The sequence below is a fragment of the Terrapene carolina genome, unplaced genomic scaffold, assembly GCF_002925995.2.
Source record: "Terrapene carolina triunguis isolate 2854851 unplaced genomic scaffold, T_m_triunguis-2.0 Scaffold242, whole genome shotgun sequence".
Lineage (NCBI taxonomy): Eukaryota > Metazoa > Chordata > Testudines > Emydidae > Terrapene > Terrapene triunguis.
Window position 1 is genome coordinate 2342095 of NW_020664593.1, and position 7013 is coordinate 2349107.

The window sequence follows — 7013 nt, forward strand, 5'->3', positions numbered from 1 at the left end:
AGATGGTTAGATAAAAATATCAAAAACTGTATGACCCTTTCATAAGCCGACCCTATATTTCCGGGGTTGGCAAACTTTGGCTCCTGGCCCATTAGGGTAAGCCGTTGGTGGGCCTGGACGTTTTGTTTACCTGTTTGTTTACCACAGGCATAGAGCCCCTCAGCTCCCAGTGTCCGCGGTTTGCCGTTCCCAGCCTATGATTCCATAGAGTTTTAAATCATCAAATTTTAGTGTAGACCCGTTTATAAGACGACCCCCACTCTTTGATGCGTCACTTTTTTACCACAAGTATTCGGCTTATGAACGAGTATATACGGTAATTGCAACATCTGTTTCCTTAATACATCCAGCAAAATTACTTTGTAGGTCAACTTTATCCCAAAATGCTAAATATGAGGCACCACAAGCTGCCCTAGAGTTAAGCTTCTGATGCAGTTTCTGTATAACAGCAATTTTTCATAGTGCTCTAAAATGTATGTGTATAGTCAAACTGGCTTGAAAACTGCTGTGCAAGCAGATGTGATCACTTGATCAAGGGATTCCCAAGATACAAACTCCCCCATTAAAATTACCTGCTTTTAAAATTTTCAATTTAGCTTTTTGAGCAAAGCTGGACAATAGTATGAGCAGTACTCACATAACTTAGATCATGGGACTTGCCCTGCTCACTGCCATTGTCTTGTCACAAAAAACCCTGCTCCCAAAAGCAGTAGTTGAAGTTATTGGTTCTGCAGTGTGGTGTGCCAGGCTGCTGTGAGCCTGGATAGAATGCTGTCGCTGAGCTGCTAGCTGCACTCCTGCCAGAGCTGCAGATACCAGCTGTCGCTTGACTTACTGGGGAACCTGAAGGGCACAGCTGGTGCTAAAGCTGTATCAGGAGTGGAACTTAGAGCTCTGGTCCCACCAGCAGCTGCAGAAGCTGGCAAATTTGTGCTCCACACTGCATGTCTGCTTGCCCCTGGACTGCTCTCGTCACTTCTGCTGAGTCATCAGCTGAGGACTGCAATCTCTGTCCCTTGCAGTATTACAGCCCCCACCCTCCACTCCATTACCAAAGTCCATCTAGCATATCTCATCCAATTTGCCTTGTAGGTGTGTCTTTGCTGCTCCCTGTCACCCAAAACACAGCACAGTTGAGGGATACGTGTCTTACTTAGACATGCATCAATAATTTCATAATAGAAATGAAGAGAAGGAAACAGGCATCTGAAGTCTACATGATTTTGCTGTAAATGACAGACTATTCAACAAGTCTGTAAACTATGAGATGGACATAACCATGGGAATTAGGAGAATGTGAATTATGGTCTTGTCTACTGATTACTGTTTATATAGCTGCACTTCATACCCCTTATTGCTGACCAGGTCCTTTTACCTAGAATCCTGTGTGGATACAAAAATGTGGATCTGCAAGAATCAACATGTATCTGACCTGTGATCTGCACTCAGTTTTTAATCTACCTGCACTACACCCCCAGCAGCATGCTATCTCATAGAGCCTCTCAGGAGGAGCGGCCTGTGTGTGTGCATGTACTACATATAGCAGGGGTGGCCAAACCGCAGCTCCTGAGCCGCATGCGGCTCTTTTACAGTTGAAGTGCGCTCTCCCCCCATTCTCCACCTACCAGACCGGCAGGGGGTAGGTGGGGGATAGCTCAGGGCTTCTGCCCTGCAGCAGGGTGGTGGGGCTTCAGCCCCAGGGGAGGCACTTGCTGGGGCTTGGGATTTCAGCAGGAGTGGGGCTGAAGCCCAGAGATCACCTTCCCTGCAGGTTTAAAGCCCCAAGCCCCACACTACCTTGCCACAGGGCAGAAGTCCCGAGATCCAGGTGGTGTGCCTGGCTCTTGAACTTCTGAAGATTATTGTACACGGTCAGAGGGTCAATAAGTTTGACCACCCCTGGTATATAGGATCTCAAAGGCAGGGAAGCAGCTGGCTGCAGCTCATAGCCTATGAGGATCTGGATGGTGGGGAAGCAGCCTCAGGGGCTACGGGCTGCAGGCAACTGCTTTTTGATCCATCACCTCCCCTTTTCTCTGTATATGGGGGGAGAGGGAATATAGGATCTGGAAGGCAGGGAAGCAGCCTATATTCCCTCTCCACTGCATACTGAGATGGGGAGGTGATAGATCAAGACAGGCAGCAAAATCCCCTGTGGTCCTATCACAACAGTTTAAGTAGCCAAGCTATTTAGGAAACCTCTCTGAATTTCATTATTGTGGTATAAGGTCAGTTGGAGAGGGAGGCAGCTGCTTCTGCTAAGTACGTAGGTATGGGGAATATAGGATTTGGAAGGCGGGGAGCAGCCTCATAGGCTATGAGCTGCAGACAGCTGCTTCCCCACCTTTGAGATCCTATGTTTACAGCCCTGTGCAGATAAAAAATTTGTATCTGCATGTGATCTGCAAAATTGGTCCACAGATTTGCAGGGCTCTACTTATACCCCAATCCTACAAGACACTTGAGTATTAGCCCCTACCCCATTTTACGAGTGTGAAGCTGCTCAACATCACTTCAAGGAGACCTGACAATAGAAGCCAGGTCTTTCATATGGCAGATCCAAATCCACTCAACTACAGAGCTTCTCAGAATAAGTGTGCAGTTGTGGGTGGTCTATAGTGATCAGACTGGACATACTGAGCTACCTCTCCTAACTGTGCAGTTAGAGAATTTGCTAAGATTGCCACATGTATATTGTCAAATTGCAAATGGAAGGGGAGGTAGTGTCAGGAATTCACAGGATCAGTGCTATGCCCCAGCTTTGGAATGGTCTCTGAAGGAACTTCTACAGTGTGCCAGACTCTCTAAAGGTCTCACTCTTCCTCCAGGATAAGCCATGTGACTTTACTGCTTCCTTAGGCAGGACCTCTGGCCTGCAGCACATCTGCTTCACACTGTGAGCTCTGTTCAGCAAGTCTAGCTGAGACAGACCTCTGATGGAGATGTGTACACTTTTAGGGATCAATGCATGTCTCCAAGCATTTGCAGTGACACTCACACAGCATTGTCAAAACAGTAGGGTTTATTAGGCATCTGGAACACAATAGTCCCTAGGTTGACATAGAGTAGGGTGACCAGATGAGGGGAAGAAAATATCGGGACACATGATGGGGGGTGCCCGCCAGCAGAACAAAAAAAAAAAACCAAGGCCCCCCCCGGAAAGGGGGAAAAAAAAAAAAAAAAAAAAAGCCGAGTCCTGCCGTCTGGTCACCCTAACTTAGAGGAATGAAGAATAAAGCATAGCCCGTTCTGGTTAGATCAGAGCCTAGCCAAGCTGTAGTGAACCCCATTGTTCAAGCTCTGCTCTCTCCATCCGTCTAACCTCTGTCAGATTCCCGGGTGAGCCCTGAATGCTTCCTCCAGCCCACACTTAACCGACCCTCCTTTTAGCCATACTTCAAAAACAGACTTAAAAGAGAAACTGCAGAGTTAGAATTTGTTTGCAAACTTAACACCATGAATTTGGGCTTGAATAGGGACTGGGAGTGGCTGGCTCACTACAAAAGCAATTTTCCCTCGCTTGGTATTGACACCTCCTCATCAATTATTGGGAGTGGACCACATCCACCCTGACTGAATTGGCCTTCAACATTGGTTCTCTACCTGTAATTCCCTTCTCTTCATGTGCCAATATATATTTATGCCTGTATCTGTAATTTTCACTCCATGCATCTGAAGAAGTGGGTTTTTACTCATGAAAGCTTATGCCCAAATAAATCTGCTAGTCTTTAAGGTGCCACTGGACTCCTTGTTGTTTTTGTGGATACAGACTAACACGGCTACCCCTCTGATACTTGACTGCAAGCTAGAAGCAGGGCCTGCTGGGGCAAGACTATGTAAGAGACTGCCTTTCTCAGTAGGGGAATGCAGAAATGAGGTGCGACCTTGTGTATATCTCTCCATGATGGAAGACCAAGAAATAGCAATGAGAGCTTTCTAGTGTCTGAGGGTGGTGGGTCCTCATGGAGAGTGAACCAGGCACAGAACCCAGGTAGTGGTCTGCTGGGGATAGGCTGGTAGGGAAGACCCTAAACAAGCATTTCCCAAACTGTGGGACGTGACCCCTGGGGGGGCTGCAAAAGTGTACCGGACAGTTGTGAGGCATGGGGGGAAAAAGAAAATTCAAGAAAGCATTTGTAAAGAAGAAGAAAAAATTAAAACAAAAAAAAGGCACTGGCAGCCATGCAGTTCCTATTGGCACACAGTTCACATGGGCCCTGGGAACGATGCTGGCATGGCATCCAGGTCCCACTCTGGTGGGCTGGAACCTCAATGTGCCAGCTGAGGATTCTTGTCCTCTGAGCACTGGTGACTGCTCACCAGCAGGGAGGGGTAAGGAGCAGGGATTGGGGAGGGGGATGCTGCTCGGCTCCCCTGTAGGCTGCAGCTCCTTGGGAAGGGGTGGATATAGAGGCCAATGGGCCAGGGGGGTCAGGCTGCTGATGAGGGGGGCACCTGAGAGGAGATGAAGAGGGTTAGGCTTGGGGTGGAGCATGGCCAGTGACTGTTTTCTTCTGTGCCTCTGAGGTGGCAAACCTATTTATAACTTTTAATATAAATGTAGGATCCTACTATTGCCATGTTTGGAGTAGTGGGGTGCTCTAAAAACAGTTTTTCACATTTTTAATTTTCAAACCCCACCACCACCTTTCAGACCCCATGGGGCCACATTAAGAGAGGTGAGCCCAAAGGGAGTGGTGGCATGAAAAAGTTTGGGAACCACTGTAGGTGTAAACAAAGTTAGAAACAGGCAGATGTAGGAAGTGGGGCACATAGCTGGTTTACGACATAGGGCCGCAAGGCTCCTGGAGTCGAGGGATGGCCCAGGCTCCCCTATAGCACTACCTGGAGGCAATGGTGGAAAAATCAAGAAGTGAAGGATTTTGGGAAATCTCCACAGCTAGTGGTAGAGTGACTGAAAATTTCTGTGACTGAAAGGGAAGGACTGTTTTGTTGTTTTGAACCTTTGTATACCCTAGAAGAAGAGATGTGATTTGACTGAATGTCCAAGTCAGCCTAGCAACCTGCAGAAGACAGTCTTCCATGGGAAAATTGCAGCACAGCTGTGCACCTCATGAGGGACCACATATATTAGACCTCTGACAAGCCCCCTGAGGGTTGGGAATGGTGGTCCTAAGAGGGGTGAGTTTCCCTCCTGCAGATCTCAGAAGGCCGACAGGAAGGAAGGAATGTGTCATTTCTTCTATCTCCCCTCCCACTCCAATCCTCTGGCTACCTACACAGGTCTAGTAAATTCCCAATCCCAAACAAGCTAAATAGGGTTAGCTGTCTGCAGAGAGCCAAAATACACTCATCAGGGATTAACAAACTCATTAAGGCTCATGGGGACATTATTAATTACCCTACTGTGGCTAAGGGAGGGGTGAACCTAAGGATTTTGAGCTCGGGGGGTGGGAGGGAGAGGTGTCTTTTAGGCTTATGAGAAGATGAGTAAGCCTCTGATAGGTAGCTGGGGATTCTCACATCCTGCAGACCTTGTTAAATCCACAGGAATAGATGAGAAAGCCCCCACTGCACCCTACAAAACCCCTTGCTCTCCACTCCTTAATAATTGCAAAGATAACCTTCAAAAGGGGAGCTGAGTGTAAACCAATATAGTTTTGTCTGAGTCAGTGTGATGCCTAGAGGCATGTGAGGCCCTCCTTGGGCAAACCAAATCCAAGGAGTCCAGCAGACAACCCCGTCTCCCCCTCCCAGGGGGAAGCCCAATGCAGGAATTTCATTAGGAGCCTTTGGGTGTATCGAATCCCCCTACAGGGGATTGAGCAAAAGAATGGCAGTGGCCCACCTTCACCCCAGCTTACGGTCATCAGCTCTGGCACTAAGTTCCCAGGGGCCAGGGCTCTGCTTGGAGTCAGAGCCAGCCTGAGGATACAAAGCTCTAGCCCTCAAGGGCAATGGCTTTCAACCTTTCCTGATTACTTGTACCCCTTTCAGGAGTCTGATTTGTCTTGCATACCCCAAGTTTCACCTCACTTAAAGACTACTTGCTTACAAAATCAGACATCAAAATACAAAAGTGTCACAGCGCGCTGTTACAGAAAAATGGCTCATTTTCCCCATATAATTATAAATCATTTGGAATAGAAATATTGTACTTACACTTCAGGGTATAGTATATAAACAAATCACTGCATTAAATTTTAGTTTGCCCTGATTTCACTAGTGCTTTTTATGTAGCCTGTTGTAAAACTAGGCAAATCTCTGGATGAGTGGATGTAGCCCCTGGAAGACCTCTGTGTACCCCCAGCGGTACCCCCACCCCTGGTTGACAACAAGAGCTCTAGGGAATCTGAACCCTGGCATGGGGGGAACCCTCCCATTGGCTGCCTGTCCCAGCTGCCCGCCTCACCAGGAAGAACAGCCAATCAGCACTGGGGGAGGGGGCCGTTCCCCACCCTACGCACAGCAGGGGGACGAGGCTCTGCTCTGCCCTCCCAGCCCTCGGCGAGGGAGGGGATGGGAGCATTGGGGCGGGGCCTGGCAGCGGAGGGGCAGGCGTAGGGTTACCATTCTTCCGGATTTACCCGGACATGTCCTGCTTTTTGTGTTAAAAATAGCATCCGGGGGGGAATTTGTAAATCACTAAAAATGTCCGGGATTTCCCCCCCATGCAGAGCGAGGCGCGGCTGGGAGGGCTGCAGGAAATTCAGCCGCTCGCATGGGGCTCTGGCAGCCAGAGCCCTTCCCCCGCAGCTTGCTGGGCTGGACTCCGGAGCAGCTGTAGAGCTCCTCCTCCCCGCCGCATTCTGAGCCGGCTGGCCTGCCAGGCCGTTTGCATTGGGCCTCGGCAGCTCCTCCTCCCCTGCCTCCCAGCGCCCCGCTCTGGCAGCACTGTGCGGGGGCAGGGACCGGGTTGTGTGTTGCGCTGGGGAGCGCAGCCACGTGTCCGGCTCCGCACAGAGCCCAACACCATGTTCTGAGCGGCAGGGTAAGGGGGGCAGGAGAAGGGGCAGGGAGATTTTGGAGGGGGCAGTCAAGAGACGGGGGGG